The 18,893-nt window shown below is 36.4% G+C and overlaps 1 pseudogene; it reads right to left on the bottom strand.

Moving 5' to 3' along the window:
* Positions 1-124: 124 nt before the first annotated feature.
* LOC146454388 (uncharacterized) lies at positions 125-15,897 on the bottom strand (annotated as a pseudogene).
* Between the last annotated feature and the right edge of the window lie 2,996 nt (positions 15,898-18,893).

Raw genomic sequence — 18,893 nt, 5'->3', positions numbered from 1 at the left:
TATATTATATTATATTATATTATATTATATTATATTATATTATATTATATTATATTATATTATATTATATTATATTATATTATATTATATTATATTATATTATATTATATTATATTATATTATATTATATCAATTGGATCAGTACTATATTGAAAATACAATTGTGGAATTGACCAGCCGAAAACAATTGCCCACTGGGCATAACAGAATGCTCCACATGACTGACGTACGATGCGCTGGGGACCTGTGAAGAGGTCGAGGTTGAACCTGCAGTCAAAGACTACAGAAACAGTTGGTTTTGCTGGAATTACGTTAGAGCGCTTTCTTTGCTAACTTGACGATGAATGGAGCCAGCAACGAAGTCGCTCACAATCGCTGAGGATTGGACTTGCTGCTCCAGTGTAGGACGTTTGTGGTAGCTTTCCACGGCTGAGTCGCATCGGCTTCACTCTGTCATTTTCAAGTCCTGATGCCTTCAGGATCGTCACATAGGTGGCTCGCAAACAATGTGAAGTGTAAATGGTATCCAATCCTGCTTTTTTGGACATCTCAGAAAGAAGATTCTCCAACTTATGTTTTCCAAGCGGTGCGTTGCAGTACCAGACATCTTCTGCATAGCTGAATTTCAACGCTTTGTGTTTGTTTGGTTTCTGCCAAAGAGCTTGACATTGCTTGTTTCACTTCGAAAATTAGGTCTTCACAGCTAACATAGGACAGCGAGGATTACCCGGCATCTCTGACATAACAGCTGCAGCTTCATTCTCTCTGCCGTTGAGGCCCCCTTGGTGTTTTTTCGTGGCCCTCTCTACAAGTGTAATGTACTCAAAGGCTGGAGCTTAATTTGTGGATCAGAACACAGGCAGCCCAAGCTCAATATCAGAGAACCGTTGAATTATAAGGCTTTGTATGGGAATAAAACGGATTTGTGTAAAATGGTAAAAAATAACAGTGTTTTGTCAATAAAGTCAACTTATCCTGTTTCTTCTTGTATTCTTTGTCATTTACCAGCTTTTCAAGCCGATTGGAAGCGATTTTGGCGAGTTGGCGTCATTCGGGTTTCCACTTCTTTCGCTTTGAAAAGTAGGTCTTTACAACTAACACAGGACAGCGAGGATTGCCCGGCATCTCTGACATGACAGCTACAGCTTCATTCTCGCTGCTGAGACGTTCGTAAATCCTACGCAGGGAAATCTTTGGACATCTTAAAATAACTTTTTAACAACTTGTATCGATCTGTCTGTTCAAACAATAACCACGATTTTCAATCTATAATGCCTATCAAGAGCTCATACAGTACGTTTCCCGTTAATCAGATTATCCTGTAAATGTTCATGAATGTGAACGTGTTGTTTTGCCGGATGGTGTGTCGTACCAATGTAAGGAGTTCCACTGCAAACTCAGACTGATTTGGTTGAAAAACGAGAAGAAACATTCTACAGCGTTTTCGCTGTTTGACTGACAATAAGATATAAATTAATTCAAATTTAAAAAAAAAATAGTCAAAGGTAGCATTTCTTAGAAGGTGACAATTAACCAATAAATTTAACAGTAACAACATCCTATTTTCTTTCTCTTTTTTTCTAAAGCACCATCCGCCATCCGCCGTCCGCATCCGCCCGTCCGTATCCGTGTTTTAAAGAGTCCCATGAGCGCGTTGAGAAGAATTTTAATGACGTGCGAAAACTCTGAAAATGTTTCATGGCCGAAAACACGGATTTTGTTTTTACGCGAATTCCACATCTTCAATTGAATTAAAACGGTACGTAGATTTGTCAGATTTCAACGAAATTTGGCCAAATTGTTCCTCAGATATTAATGCGTCAAAGTGTGTCGGGCTTTTACGAAATTAAAAAAATCTTTTTTTCCGTGACGTGATAACTCCTGATGCGACTACAAGAATTTTCCATGGTCCAACTTAACCACGGGTTTTCTCATAAACCAATAGAAATAAAGAAAAAGCTCGAGGATATTGCCCAGTTCGTTTGGTTGTGTGTCTTTACGTGAGTGGGTAATTCAGTTATAATTCAAGCTAATATTGAGTTTGCAGGCCTCTATTCGCTCATTTATCCAATAAAATTAAAAAAAATCTTGACATTTTTTGCAATCTTCAATTAACAAGCTTTATTCTCGTAAGCTACATTCTCAAGCAATAACTCTTGAAGGTTTCAAAGATGATATCACTCTCAAATATCAAATAGAAAGCTTTTCATAACCTATGTCCTAAATACTCGCTTTAAAGGATGCTCTTCCCTATTAAAAATGTCCTACTCCGCGTACATTACATTAATTTACTAGCATTTTCAAATGTATTGTAATATATATCTTTCGTTCTCCTGTTTTGCTTTTTTTGTAACGTGTGTGGTGAAAATAAAGAAGCAAAGTATTAAAAAAAAAATTAACAAGCTTTACAGTGATATATAGTTTTCCGTGGTTTTTTAATCCCCCCTTAATATCGCTGGCCCATGTTGTGTTCAACTGTGCCTCAGACGCCTCGGGAAGCTTTCGATTGAGTAGCTACTTTTGACTCAAGAAAAATATATCTGTCTTCAGTACATGTTTCCTTTTGTGGTTCTACTTTTACTCTTCTTTCTAAACATTTGATTCAATAAGCGCTGATATTAGAATAAAAGGAAAAACTATAAGGAAAATCAAAATACTTGACGCGTAACCTCATGTAGTAAGGGACCCCTTTAATAAAGGGACAAAGTAGGAGGATGTTTTGCCTTTTTTTATTACAAGTCCTGAGTGCGTTTGTCATGTCTTTGAATCAACAGCAGAGGACTAAATTTTCGTGTCCAACTCATCACTATAAATTGGACGAATAGGAGGAACTGCAAAAAACAAAACACATCATTCTGTCTCACCCAACAAATTTGCATTATTTTAACGTCTTGTATTTCTTTCTTTAGACTCCCGACGATTTCTTAGCCTTCGCACGATGTTGAACGAAAATCCATAGGTATTCACTTATTTTCCTATTTAGTTGGAGATAGCAGCAGGTCTAGTTTTTATTTCATCAAACGTTTGAGATATTGGGAGAATAGCCAGAGTAAAGTCACAAAATTCAGCACTGTGTTTCTTACTCAGCCGCCACAAATAATTTATGTACATAACAAATCTTCTTCCCCTATTGCTAATTACGAACAAAAAACAAACAAACGATCGTCAGCCAAGAAATTTTAATTTACCCCCCACGTAAACGCCAGCCGGGAGGCCTGTTGGCTGGGTAAAACTTCCTGTTTTGAATATTTGTAACGGAAACTTTGAAAAGAAAACGTCACTTTCAGTACAATTGTGTAAGGGATCTTCGTTTTATTCAAGCATAATATATACGTCTTCCACACATCTCCCTTTTTCCCTCTCTTATTTTCTTCCTGATAGAAATTATCAAAGAAGATGAAAAAAATTCGTATAAGTGCTTACGTTACTGTCTCCTCTTAAAGTCATCCGACGATCAATAATAGATGAGAAAGTGTTTTGGTGCCATTATTTAATTCTGTCATTCCCAGATGGATGACAATTTTCTCCATCCAATTGTGATCAATACTCATCTGCCACTTCCAATCCATATCTTTCTAAATCTAGTATTCACCAATTATACACACAGTGAATCATTGTTCGTGGGTAAAGATCGTCTCAGTTCGAGTTTGTTGATCTGCTCTTTCTTGGGAAGCGTGGCTGTAGTACTACTCAGATGCCCAGAAAGGTAAGATAGAAATAATAATAATAATAATAATAATAATAATAATAATAATAATAATAATAATAATAATAATAATAATAATAATAATAATAGTTACAGCCATCTAAACAAGTTCGGCCGCCGTTGGTGAACTTTATTTTACAACACTTATTAACAGAAACAAAATGAAAATATTTTATGCCGTATTGAGCAAGTTTTAACAACCACAATGAATGAAATGATTGCTCTCTTATGGGAAAATTACACGGTGTATCGTGTTCTTTTAATAAAACCAAGTAGAGACGAGAGTCTTCGTATCAAACTCGTCAAGGAAAATTTTGGCCCATGCCTGTACACAATTTGTTTTTCCTTTTCGACCTATTTCCCTTGTTTAGAGAGAAACGTGCCCGCCGCGACCAGTATGAATCTCGTTTTTGGTTACAAAGAGTAAGTTTGTGTGTAGACAATTTCCTCCGTTTAGCGTAAAACCCAGAGCACCCAACCAAAAATAGTTAAAATGTTGTTTCCTTAAAAAATGTCGCATCATTCTACGACCTCCAAAAAATAAATTTTCACAAGTTGACGCCGCGGAAAATTTTAGGGAACGAAATACTATTCCCCGAATTTAGGAGCAGTTGTTGGCTTTTAATTTCGAAATGCTAGCGGGTCTTTCACTTTTACCGACATTTTTGTCCTCCGAACACAAATGGGATTAGTTTTTTCAGCGTTTCTAAAGTTTCAGGTGACCTTTCGTTAAAGATAACGCTTGTTTTTCTTCAAAATTTAATCCGAATTTCTGACTGAGACGGGTGATGTTTTTTCCAACGCATGTTCCACCAAAATGAACTCTTGGACGCACCCGTATAACCGCTTCCTCACCTAATTGCTAACGCACTACACCAGTTAATCGTCTGTGTAATTAATATCGCTGACTCGTGATGTGTTAAACTGTGCCTCAGACGCAAGGACGCCTCGGGAAGCTTTCGATTGAGAAACTACTTTTGACTCAAGAAAAATATATCAGTCTTGAGTACATGTTTCCTTTCGTGGTTCTACTTTTACTCTTCTTTCTAAGTATTTGATTCAATAAGCGCTTATATTAGAATAAAAGGGAAAACTATAAGGAAAATAAAAAAAATTGACGCGTTACCTCATGTAGTAAGGGATCCCTTTATTTCCATTCAAAGGACAAAGTAGGAGAATTAATTGCTTTTTTTATTACAAGTCCTGGGTGGTTTTGTCATGTATTTAAATCAACAGCAGAGGACTAAATTTTCGTGTCCAACTCATTACTTTAAATTGGACGAATAGGAGGAACTGCGGAAAAAATAGTTTAAAGCCTTTTTTTATAAAAACTTTGGCCGAGGAGTTAATTTATTCTTTTAGCATTGTTACGTCGTGTTATAGATTTCAATGGCCCTGAATTGTAATTTTGTCAAACTTTTATCGGCGTTCGTGCAAACGTTCTGCTAGATCCTAAAGATTTAAAACTGTACAACTAAAAGTCAATGACTGAACTATCTTTTGTCAAAGAATCAAAGGATTTGATTCACTACCGGTCAGCTTTTTTTTTCTCGCCGAGTTTGGAATATTTTACACTTTTGCGCGATAGAGAAAAGTGACTACTTCATCCGAGCTCAGTTCGCTCACAAACAAGCAGAGATGAAAATAATTGCTATATTTTGACTAAGGAAGAATCATTGTGTTAAATTATAATGAAGAAAGTTTTGCAGCTATGTAAATGTCTGTCTAGGGAGAAACTGAAAAGTGTAAAATTTCGATTTCTCTCGTGGTGAAATCCGGGCTTCGGTAGGGTGACCGTTTTTCATGGTTTTCTGCGTTATATGGAATATTTCAAAAAACTAACCTTATATCCTTTACTAAGTTACATAGGCCTTCAAACTGACAAAGTATGAGCGAAATCCATTTTTTTATTGCCCTGGTCACATGTTTTAAATTGTCTTCGATTTTCACTGACATTCACTCTTAACTAATACCGGTTTTGGTTCTTGAGCCTTAAACTTGCACGAATATCGAAAATAATTCGTACTCCAACCTCTTGCAATTTAACAGAAAAATCTGTAGGGGTACTTTTAATTAAGATAGCTCGATTTGTACAAAGTAGGAACTTTTTCACTGATCTGCGTTTTATTTTAACTGTTTTCAAACATGAATATTTTCAAATCAGATCCACTCATTATGCTCAATATGCATTTAAAATGTTTTTCTTCGAGGAAAGACCTAATAACAGAAAAGAACAGTGACAAGTTTTAGTTTTCCAGAGATATTAGTGAAAAATGCGGGAATAAACAAAATCACCCCTTAAAAAATGATTCATCATTTGCTTGAAAACGCTCGCACGTATTTTTTTTTCTAATTTTGCCTGCAAGTTGTCAAGACTGAGTCGTTTAAATCCCTAGAGTTTGGCGTAAATTTCGAGATAATGGAAAATGTGTAAATGAGAGGCTTTGCGCTACCGTTGCTATGGTAACAGTTGTTGCTTAAAAACTTATGAAAAAATAACTTTGATCATATGTTGAAATGTGATTGATTATGATTTTGTGTGAGTGATTATGATCTCGGAATAGTTTTGTAAAGCAGATAAAAGCAATTGTTAAAATTAAAGGTTTAAAGAAAACGATTACAAAACATGTTTGGACAGAGACTTCTGTCTTCTTGAGTTAGTTAATGTACAAAGCGTTGGAAGTTGAATTTATAATAAGTAGACAAAAATGCTAATTATGATAAACGGTGACAAAATGAAAAGGAAACTTCCAACACTTTGAACATTAACTAACTGAAGATGACAGAAGTAACTGTCGAAACATGCTTTGTAAACTTAAAGGTTTTGTCGTTTTCTTTAAACTTTTCACTTGCCTTGCCTATTTGCGAAACCTAATCTTCATGCACTATACTTTAATTTGAATTTAATGGAGATATTTAAGAAACAGGTGTTTTTTGTGTGCCTCAGTGGATGTTACCTGGATAACAGGGCACTTCTCTGCTAATTTTAATCGAGAAACGAGTTAATGAACGCACTGCCTTGAGATTCACATCGTGACAGGAATAAATATCAGAAGGTAAAAAATCTTTTATTGCACTCTTCTCTGTTACCATCGACTTTATATATATATAAAAATATAAAATTAACTAAAAGTTGTTTCTAGTTTACAGTTATTATGATTTAATGCCTTCCTGTTTATAAGAGAAGTAATTTATTTTGATTAGCTTCACATGTTAAAGAAAAATTTCTTAGAGCTTTAGTTTTACACATTTTTTGTTTTCGCTGGAGTTCACGCTGTAAGGCGGAGATTTCCCTGAAATTGCCTGAAAAAGCTTTTTGTGTGTGTTTGTTCTTTGAATTTGAAAGTTAAACTTTTCGACTTTTTTTCAGGATATTTTCGTTCTCTTGTAATCAAGAGAGAAACGAGCCATATCTGGTTACAATGCCAACCAAACAAAAGCATTTCTGCTGCCCCCTTTCAAAACATTTTTGACCACAAAAGGTTCAGTACAATGCTAAGATACCATTCTTATAACTTCAACGGCGTTTTCCTCAAAACGGGTTTTGAGAAAAGAATTCTCAGGGATGATTAGACCAATTAAATTCGGTTAAATTTCCGGTGTTAGTTGTTTTGAATAAGTTGTTTGAAATAGGTGATGACTTTTCCCGTATGACGCATAATCAGGAAATAGAGCGCTTCTTTGTCTTTCCGTGTTAATTTGAGTTAGTCGCCATTACACTCATCTGCAGCATTTCAGAAATTCCTTGAATTAAAACATGCAGGCAACCTCTGTTAAAATTCCTCCTTCAACCTTCCCTGGGTAGAACCCGCTTTAAGTAAGGAAACTATCTAGCGGGTGGTCAAACGGCTCAACGAAACTCGTGATCCCTGAACGACGATATTTTTGGCGTAAGCCATTAGCGTCAGGCACCTACCGAATGTAAACACTGCAAACATGACGACGCGTTAAGAGCCGTCCTCTGTAAATATCGACTATCGTCGTTTGGACGAGAAAAAATGAAATCCCTCAAACTTTCTCAGAAGAATGGTCTATATAAGTGATTCACATAAATATAACTTTCAGCTCAGTTCGATTCGTATTTTAGCTGTACTTCGACCATCTTGGTTTTGCCGCTCTGAGAGGGCTTTCAGCGGCCATTTTAGGCCACACTTTTTAAAAGTTGCCTTACAAAGAAAGCGTTACAAATCCGAACAAAATCTCATTATTCGAAACAAGCAAATATTTTTTGTTGTGTTGAGAAGCATTTTTGGGAATTTGATCGAAATCTGATTATTTTACAAAATTTTTAATTTCTTCCCTATTGAACTACTCTTCAAGTGCCCAAAAAATGGCCGAGTTTAAAGGAAAATATCGCTAAAGATACATTAGTTGGCATCCTAAAACAGCATCCCGGTTAAAGAGCAATGTCTCGTCTGTAAGAACATGCAATAAAATTTTTGGGCAGTTAAAAAGAGAAAATTATAGAAGAAGAAGTTTTAACTGTACTTTTGTCAACAAACACCGCCTTCCTAATTAGCATAACAACATGAAAATAACGATTTACTAAGAAAATAATGATAAATTCCACTTACCTCGTGAAATATCGAGAACTGGATATTTCAAAATATATCAATTTATAGTTTCAGTTGGATACAGCCGCATTTTCGATGATTTGTTGTGCGAAATCACTGTAATACACCGCAGCCGTTAAACTGAGTTGAATTATTCAAAGTCCGTCAGGACAACCATCGGCCGAAAAAATTGCCTTCCGCCCCATAAGCTGCCGTGTGCAAGATGTCAAATATTTCTTTGTTATCCTTAATGACCAAAACGTCTTTCAGCAACCATTTAAATCCTGCTTTGAACTGGAGATTCTCGTCAAGAAATCGTTTATGTTCCGTTAACCTTCCGCCGTGATTAAACAATGAGATTGCGTTACAGAAACAAGCGCACATCCAGACGGGCTGGGGTGGGGGTGGGAAGGAAATGAAAATGGAACAGCTCCTAAATTTAAAAAAAAAAGGCCATTCAAGATTACTGTCAAAGCTATGTATTTCGGGTTCTAAATAGGAAACTGCTGTCCTAGAATAATGCGGAATATGATAAGCCCTTGTGCTGTATTTTGGGGCGTGGAAGGGGGGGGGGGGGGGTGGCAAGTAAAACACTAATTTACAACATCAGTTGATCGTTGCTCTTCTGTTTAGGGTTCATACATGTTCACAACTGTCCCAAGCTCACTGACAGCTATATATGTGTAATATTAGGTAATAGTGAAAAAGTTATAATCGCCGGCACGTAAAATTAATATGAGGGTTTGTATGGGAATACATGCAAATTAACAGCTCACATAGAATTCCGATAAAAAGCGACTTAGTTACTTACTTGTTTTTATTTTATTAATTTTTTTTTTGTGTGTGTGTGTGTAGTACAGTTGTCTGTTTATGTTTTGGAACGTTGTCATAGCGTTCACCATTACGTGGACTTGGAGCCAGAAAAACTACTAAATCTGAACATCGTTGGAAATGCTATCAAACGTTACGAAGGGCAACCGACTGACAAATAGGGCACAACAGCTAATAGTAAGTGGAATTTATTGAGAGTGGCAAAGGGTTTTCTTGCGACGCCTGATGGCCCATAAAAAAGCAGCGTGACGGGTGATGGAACTAGTCTGAAATGTCAGCCGTCTCCTCCCCCTATCCCTGTAGGTTAGTGGGAGGAGACGGCTGACATTTCAGACTAGTGATGGAACCCGTGGGTGAATGCATTAGTGCAAATTTTTGGTATACACTGTATGGGCGTCAATGAAATTCGCACTTTCCCGCGGTCTCCTAGCACGTGATTAATATATGCCTCAGACCAAATATTTGATAAGGAAGAATTTATGAGATTCAAATAAGTGTTTTTCAAAAGCATTAGTTTAGAGAGTACGATCTAATGGGACAGTTTGCTTCTTACAAAGTTACACGCTTTTCACTCCGCAAATGCTTCTATTTTTAGCGTCTTCGTGTGAAAATGTGTAATGAAGTGTAATTGCAGGTGATAACTTGTGATTCGAAATGGCATGGAAACCAGGTTGTGAATTTCGTGGGGGAGTTCAAAATAAATGTACTCGTTTCAAGGAATGAATACTTATGATTTGTACTTTAGTGTTTCTTGAGAGAAAACTGCTAAAATAAAATTATATCAAAATACTCATACTATACCTGCCCAAACGTGCAGTGCTTTTAAATGGACGCTCACGTCCCCTCGGCAGTCACTCAGTAGGACACACCGCACATTTTTATCGTTTTGGGTACTGGATCCGCAGGTACCTCCAACATACGACGAGTACCCACAGGTGGCCATGACCAGGAATTTTCCATGGACCAATTAAAAGTGCGGCTACTAAGCCATTCGCTTTACGCGTGTCACGAAAAGAATGTATATATTAAAACTGGAAACAATACGTTTTGATTGCCACATTATATTTCTATGGTTCTCTTTTGTGACCCAAACGACTTAAAATATTAAACAACGCAGTAGCCACACCTATGAAATTTAATTTAATGTAGTCATGATATAAATCAATTTAACTATCGGCTTCGCGTTTCGGCAGGGCAATTTGATCACAGTGAGAGAGGGAGAGAAAACATGAAACAAATTGTCGACAAAAGTTCCAGAAGTCCATTTTTGCCCTTAGATCTACCACAAAATATTTGATCTCGCTGGAAAAGGTACCCATCTAAATAAGAGACCGTGACTTTTATACAGAGGGTACTTCCTACTACGACAGAAACCAGAAAAGAATTATAACCTACACAAATTTGTCAACGTTCCCCAAAGTCACTAGTCATGTTCCATTATTCCAAGATAGGTGTTAAATTTATAGCCCCGAATAGGCGAAGAATGGCTAACACTTTCGCAGCATCTTACAAGCTAAAGTCCGTGACATTTTTATTTCCTCTCCACTTCAACCCCACCCGAATGTGCGCGCGTTTCTTTAAAGTAATCTCATTGTTTAATCATCAACATCATGTATGAAACCTAAACAGAAGAGCAACGATCGACTGATGCTGTAAATTAATGTTTTACTTGCCACCCCCCCCCCCCCCCCCCTTCCACGCCCCAAAATACAGCACAAGGGCTTATCATATTCCACATTATTCTAGGACAGCAGTTTCCTATTTAGTACCCGAAATGCATAAAATAGCTTTGACAGTAATCTTGAATGGCCCTTTTTTTTAATTTGGGAGTATTTCCATTTTTGTTTTCTCCCCACCCCCACCCCAAACCGTCTGGATGTGCGCTTGTTTCTGTAACGCAATCTCATTGTTTAATCACGGCGGAAGGTTAACGGAACATAAACGATTTCTTGACGAGAATCTCCAGTTCAAAGCAGGATTTAAATGGTTGCTGAAAGACGTTTTGGTCATTAAGGATAACAAAAAAAAATTTGACACCTTGCACACGGCAGCTTATGGGGCGGAAGGCAATTTTTTCGGCCGATGGTTGTCCTGACGGACTTTGAATAATTCAACTCAGTTTAACGGCTGCGGTGTATTACAGTGATTTCGCACAACAAATCATCGAAAATGCGGCTGTATCCAACTGAAACTATAAATTGATATATTTTGAAATATCCAGTTCTCGATATTTCACGAGGTAAGTGGAATTTATCATTATTTTCTTAGTAAATCGTTATTTTCATGTTGTTGTGCTAATTAGGAAGGCGGTGTTTGTTGACAAAAGTACAGTTAAAACTTCTTCTTCTATAATTTTCTCTTTTTAACTGCCCAAAAATTTTATTGCATATTCTTACAGACGAGACATTGCTCTTTAACCGGGATGCTGTTTTAGGATGCCAACTAATGTATCTTTAGCGATATTTTCCTTTAAACTCGGCCATTTTTTGGGCACTTGAAGAGTAGTTCAATAGGGAAGAAATTAAAAATTTTGTAAAAAATCAGATTTCGATCAAATTCCCAAAAATGCTTCTCAACACAACAAAAAACATTTGCTTGTGTCGAATAATGAGATTTTGTTCGGATTTGTAACGCTTTCTTTGTAAGGCAACTTTTTAAAAGTGTGGCCTAAAATGGCCGCTGAAAGCCCTCTCAGAGCGGCAAAACTAAGATGGTCGCAGTACAGCTAAAATACGAATCGAACTGAGCTGAAAGTTATATTTATGTGAATCACTTATATAGACCATTCTTCTGAGAAAGTTTGAGAGATTTCATTTTTTCTCGTCCAAACGACGATAGTCGATATTTACAGAGGACGGCTCTTAAGTTACGAAACTTCGCATGGATGAATTTTTGGGGGCGAAACAAAGCAGAACCCTGCTCCGTTTTCCTTCAATTGTTGGAAGAACTAACTGAAAATGAATCTAGAGAGCGCTGACGGAGAGAACAGCTGAGCGAAGAGCTATCATCAACTATCATGCGCGTGGTTCAACGGGAAAAACTATCATAAAGAATTCGAACACAAAATATTTTGTGATATATAAACGCAGCAGAAATACATAAATTACGTCAAGTACGTCAATATCACCCATTAGCAAACACTTCTTTTGGAAAGCAGGTTGCCAGTCTTTCCTTTTGCGACACCTAACTTTCATGAACTATACTTTAATTTTTATTTAAGGGAGATATTTAAGGAACAGGTGTTTTTTGTGTGCTTCAGTGGATGTTACCTGGATAACAGGTTACTTCTCTGCTAATTTTAATCGAGCAACGAGTTAATGAACGCACTGCCTTGGGATTCACATCCAGATAGGAATAAATATCAGAAGGTATAAAAACTTTTATTGCACTCTTCTCTGTTACCATCGACTTTATATATAAAAATATATAAAATTAACTAAAAATTGTTTTAGTTTACAATTATTATGATTTAATGCCTTCCTGTTTATAAGAGAAGTAATTTATTTTAATTAGCTTCACATGTTAAACAAAATTTCTTAAAGCTTTATTTTTACACATTTTTTGTTTTCGCCGGAGTTCACGCCGTAAGGCGAAGATTTTTCTTAAATTGCCTGAAAAAGCTTTTTGTGTGTGTTTGTTCTTTGAATTTGAAAGTTAAACTTTTCGACTTTTTTTCGGGATATTTCCGTTCTCTTGTAATCAAGAGAGAAACGAGGCATATCTGGTTACAATGCCAACAAAACAAAAGCATTTCTGCTGCCCCCTTTCAAAACATTTTTGACCACGAAATGTTCAGTACAACGCTAAGATACCATTCTTATAACTTTAACGGCGTTTTACTCAAAACGGTTTTTGAGAAAAGATTTCTCAGGGATGATTAGACGGATTAAATTCCGTTAAATTTTCGATGTTAGTTGTTTTGAATGAGTTGTGTGGAATAGGTGGTGGCTTTTCCCGTATGACGCATAATCAGGAAATAGAGCGCTTCTTTGTCTTTCCGTGTTAATTTGAGTTAGTCACCATTACAATCATCTGCAGCATTTCAGAAATCAGAAATCGGCTCAACGAAACTCGTGATCCCTGAACGACGATAGTTTGGAGTAAGCCATTAGTGTCAGGCACCTACCGAATGTAAACACTGCAAACATGACGATGCGTTAACTTACAAAACTTTGCATGGATGAATTTTTCGCGGCGAAAGAAAGCGAAAGCCTGCTCCGTTTTCCTTCAATTGTTGGAAGAACTAACTGAAAATAAATCTAGAGAACGCTGACGGAGAAAACAGCTAACCAAAGAGATCTCATCAACTATCATGCGCGTGGTTAAACGGGAAAAACTATCATGGGGAATTCGAACACAAAATATTTTGTGATTTATAAACGTAGCAGAAATACATAAATTACGTCAAGTACGTCAATATCGCCCATTAGCAAGCACTTCTTTTGGAAAGCAGGTTGCCAGTCTTTCCATTTGCAAAACCTAACTCTCATGCACTGTACTTTAATTTGCGTTCAAGGGAGATATTTAAGAAACAGGTGTTTTTTGTGTGCTTCAGTGGATGTTACGTGGATAACAGGGCACTTCTTTGCTAATTTTAATCGAGCAACGAGTTAATGAACGCACTGCCTTGAGATTCACATCCGGATAGGAATAAATATCAGAAGGTATAAAAACTTTTATTGCACTCTTCATTGTTACCATCGACTTTATATATAAAATATATAAAATTAACTAAAAATTTGTTTTTGGTTTACAATTATTATGATTTAATGCCTTCCTGTTTAGAAGTGAAGTAATATATCTTAATCAGCTTCCCATGTTAAGCAAAATTTCTCAGACGATTTATTCTTTGTTCGCCGGAGCTCACGCCGTAAGGCGGAGATTTCCCTGAAATTGCCTGAAAAAGCTTTTTGTGTGTGTGTGTGTTTTGTGAATTTGAAAGTTAAAGTTGTCGACTTTTTTTCGGAATATTTTTGGTCTCTTGTAATCAAGACAGATAGGAGGCATATCTGGTTACAATACCAACAAAACAAAAGCATTTCTGCGGCCCCCTTTCAAAACATTTTTGACCACGAAATGTTCAGTACAACACTAAGATACCATTTTATAACTTCAACGGCGTTTTCCTCAAAACGGTTTTTGAGAAAAGATTTCTCAGGGATGATTTGACGGATTAAATTCCGTTAAATTTTCGATGTTAGTTGTTTTGAATGAGTTGTGTGGAATAGCTGATGGCTTTTCCCGTATGATGCATAGTCAGGAAATAGATCGCTAATCACTTATCTGCAGCATTTCAGAAATTCCTTAAATAGGCCTTATTACCATTTTCGACGCCATTTTGACGAATAGGCAAACACATCGGAAATAACAGTGTTTGTATGGGAATCCGATGTCAAACAATTTCATAAAACATTGCTTATGAAAAATTGATGAATTGGAAACTTTTGGAACTAGAAAAAGGATTTAAAGAAAAAAAATTGAGGGGATCTAGCTGTGCCAAAAAGCGTCCAGTCTTGTTTTGAACTTTCCATACATTTTCCTGTATTTTTTCCCGCGAACTATTTTTAGAAAGCGGAAGCCTGCTCCGTTCTCCTTTAATTGTTGGAGGAAATAACTGAAAATAAATCTAGAGAGCGCTGATGGAGAGAGCACCTGACCGAAGAGCTATCATCAACTATTATGCACGTGGTTAAACGGGAAAAACTATCATGAAGAATTCGAACACAAAATATTTTGTGATATGTAAACGTAGCAGAAATACATAAATTACGTCAAGTACGTCAATATCACCCATAAGCAAACACTTGTTTTGGAAAGCAGGTTGCCTGTCTTTCCTTTGGCGACACCTAACTTCCATGAACTGTACTTTAAATTGCATTTAAGGGAGATATTTAAGAAACAGGTGTTTTTTGTGTGCTTCAGTGGATGTTACGTGGATAACAGGGCACTTCTCTGCTGATTTTAATCGAGCAACGAGTTAATGAACGCACTGCCTTGAGATTCACATCCGGACAGGAATAAATATCAGAAGGTAAAACAACTTTTATTGCACTCTTCTCTGTTACCATCGACTTTATATATAAAAATATATAAAATTCAATAAAAATGGTTTTTAGTTTACAATTATTATGATTTAATGCCTTCCTGTTTATAAGAGGAGTAATTTATTTTAATTAATTTTACATGTTTAGCAAAATTTCTTAGAGCTATATTTTTACACATTTTTTTTCCACCGGAGTTGACGCCGTAAGGCGCAGATTTCCCTGAAATTGCTGAAAAAGCTTTTTGTGTGTGTTTGTTCTTTGAATTTGAAAGTTAAACTTTTCGACTTATTTTCAGGATATTTTCGGTCTCTCGTAATCAAGAGAGATACGAGACATATCTGGTTACAATGCCAACAAAACAAAAGCATTTCTGCTGCCCCCTTTCAAAACATTTTTGACCACCAAATGTTCAGTACAACGCTAAGATATCATTCTTATAACTTCAACGGCATTTTACTCAAAACGGTCATTAAAAAAAGATTTTCAAGGGATGATTTGACGGATTAAGTTTGGTTAAATTTTCGGTGGAATAGATGAAGGCTTTCCCCCATGACGCATAATCAGAAAATAGATCCCTTCTTTGTCTTTTGGTGTTAATTTGAGTTAGTCGCCATTACACTTATCTGCAGCATTTCAGAAATTACTTGAATTAAAAAATGCAGGAAACCTATCTTAAAATACCTCCTTCAACCTTCCCTGGGTAGAACCCGCTTTGAAGTTGGAAACTATCTAGCGGGAGGTCAAACGGTTCAACGAAACTCATGATCCCTGAAAGACGATAGTTTGGCGTAAGCCATTAGCGTCAGGCACCTACCGAATGTAAACACTGTAAACATGACGACGCGTTAAGTTACAAAACTTCGCATGAATTTTTCGCGGCGAAAGAAAGCGGAAGCCTGCTCCGTTTTCCTTCAGTTGTTGGAAGGAATAACTGAAAATGAATCTAGAGAGCGCTGACGGAGAGAACAGCTGACCGAAGAGCTATCATCAACTATCATGCGCGTGGTTCAACGGGAAAAACTATCATAAAGAATTCGAACACAAAATATTTTGTGATATATAAACGTAGCAGAAATACATAAATTACGTCAAGTACGTCAATATCACCCATTAGCAAACACTTCTTTTGGAAAGCAGGTTGCCAATCTTTCCATATGCGAAACCTAACTCTTATGAACTCTTTGCGTGTGCTTCAGTGGATGTTACCTGGATAACAGGGCACTTCTCTGCTAATTTTAATCGAGCAACGAGTTAATGAACGCACTGCCTTGAGATTCACATCCGGATAGGAATAAATATCAGAAGGTATAAAAACTTTTATTGCACTCTTCTCTGTTACAATCGATTTTATATATAAAGAAATATAAAATTAACTAAAAATTGTTTTCAGTTTACAATTATTATGATTTAATGCCTTCCTGTTTATAAAAGAAGTAATTTATTTTAATTAGCTTCGCATGTTAAGCAAAATTTCTTAGAGCTTTAGTTTTACACATTTTTTGTTTTCGCTGGAGTTCAAGCCGTAAGGTGGAGATTTCCCTGTAATTACATGAAAAGCTTTTTGTGTGTGTTTGTTCTGTGAATTTAAAAGTTCAACTTTTCGAATTTTTGTCGGAATATTTTCGTTTTTTTGTAATCAAGAGAGAAACGAGGCAAATTTGGTTACGATGCCGACAAAAAAAAGCATTTGTGCTGCCCCATTTTAAAACATTTTTGACCACAAAATGTTCAGTACAACGCTAAGATACCATTCTTATAACTTCAACGGCGTTTTCCTCAAAACGGTTTTTGAGAAAAGATTTTTCAGGGATAATTAGACCGATTAAATTCGGTTAAATTTTCGATGTTAGTTGTTTTGAATGAGTTGTGTGGAAGGGTGATGGCTTTTCGCCTATGGCGCATAGTCAGGAAATAGATCGTATATCACTTATCTGCAGCACTTCAGAAATTCCTTGAATAGGCCTTATCACGGTTTTCGACGCCATTTTGACGAGTAGGCATCTGACCAGTGTTTGTATGGGAGTCCGATGTCAAATAATTTCATAAAACATCGCTTCTGAAAAATTCATGAATTGGAAACTATTGGAACTAGGAAAAGGATTTAAAGAAAAAGATTGGAAGGAACTAGCTGTGCCAAAAAGAGTCCAGTCTTGTTTTGAATTTTCCATACATTTTCCTGTATTTTATTCCCGCAAACTATTTTTAGAAAGCCGAAGCCTGCTCCGTTCTCCTTCAATTGTTGGAAGAACTAACTGAAAATAAATCTAGAGAGCGCTGATGGAGAGAGCACCTGACCGAAGAACTATCATCAACTATCATGCGCGTGGTCAAACGGGAAAAACTATCATGAAGAATTCGAACACAAAATATTTTGTGATATATAAACGTAGCAGAAATACATAAATTACGTCAAGTACGTCAATATCACCCATTAGCAAACACTTCTTTTGGAAAGCAGGTTGCCAGTCTTTCCATTTGTGAAACCTAACTCTCATGCAGTATACTTTAATTTGCATTTAAGGGAGATATTTAACAAACGAATGTTTTTTGTGTGCTTCAGTGGATGTTACGTGGATAACAGGGCACTTCTCTGCTAATTTTAAGCGAGCAACGAGTTAATAAAGGCACTGCCTTGAGATCTATATCCGGACAGGAAAATATCGGAAGGTATAAAAACTTTTATTGCACTATTTCGTAGTGGATATCGGTTTAATATATGATTGTGTTGTGTTTTTGTTTTTGTTTTTGTTTTTGTCTTTTTTTGTAGAGAGAGAGAGAGTTTTCTCTTATGATGATTCAAGTGGATTTATAAGTAGAGTAATTTAGTTTAATTCTTTACTTTTACATAGTTTTTGTTTTGTTCGCAAGCGCGTACGCCGTAAGGCAAAGTTTCACTTGAAATTGCCCCTAAAAGCGTTGTTGTGTGCGTGTATGTTCTGTGGAATTGAAAGTCAATCATTTTGACTATAATTTGGGATATTTTCAATTCTTCTGTAATCTAGAGGGATGCGTGGCACATCTGGTTACAATACCAGCGAAAATAGCATTTCTGCTACCCTTTTCAAAACATTTTTGACGACAAATTGTCCAGAACAACGCTAAGATACCATTCTCGTAACTTTAATGACGTTTTCTTAAAGGTGGTCTTTGAGTCAAGATTTCTCAAGGCTAATTTAACCGATTAAATTCGATTAAATTTTCGGTGTTAGTTGTTTTGAATGAGTTGTGTGGAATAGATGATGGATTTTCCCGTATGACGCTTAGTTAGGAATTAGATCGCATCTTATATTGAGTTAGTCGCCATTACAATTGTCTGCAACAATTTAGAAATTCCCTGAATTAAAGCATCAGGCAACCTTCCTTAAAATATGTGAAAACATTTGTTTTCTCACTCCTGTTGTCTTTTCCCAAGTAACCTACTTCATGGAGAACATCAAACTACATTTGGCGTTTGGAAGTTAAATTTATTTCATTTCCTTTCCTATTCAAACTTTTTATAGATCCGTCATTTCCAACAGTTTTGAGGCAGAAGTTGTTTTTTGGAAATGAGCCGTTTGTGCAAGAAACCGGTTGAGGCATTTTGACTTCAATATCCTGAGTTGTTAGCTTTAAAAGTGAATATTTCTGGCCTGTTTCTTAAGGATTTCAGCAAGTGTTAAACCATTCTACCCAAATGAGAGTTGTGTTCGTGTTGGGTTTTGCCGTCGTTAAATTAGCAATGAACAAGGGAAAAAGGTTCAAGTGTTATTCATATGTGGG

The sequence above is a fragment of the Pavona decussata genome, unplaced genomic scaffold (assembly GCF_977016875.1).
Source record: "Pavona decussata unplaced genomic scaffold, jaPavDecu1.1 SCAFFOLD_302, whole genome shotgun sequence".
Taxonomy (NCBI): Eukaryota; Metazoa; Cnidaria; class Anthozoa; order Scleractinia; family Agariciidae; genus Pavona; species Pavona decussata.
This window is presented reverse-complemented; position numbering and strand designations above follow the sequence as displayed.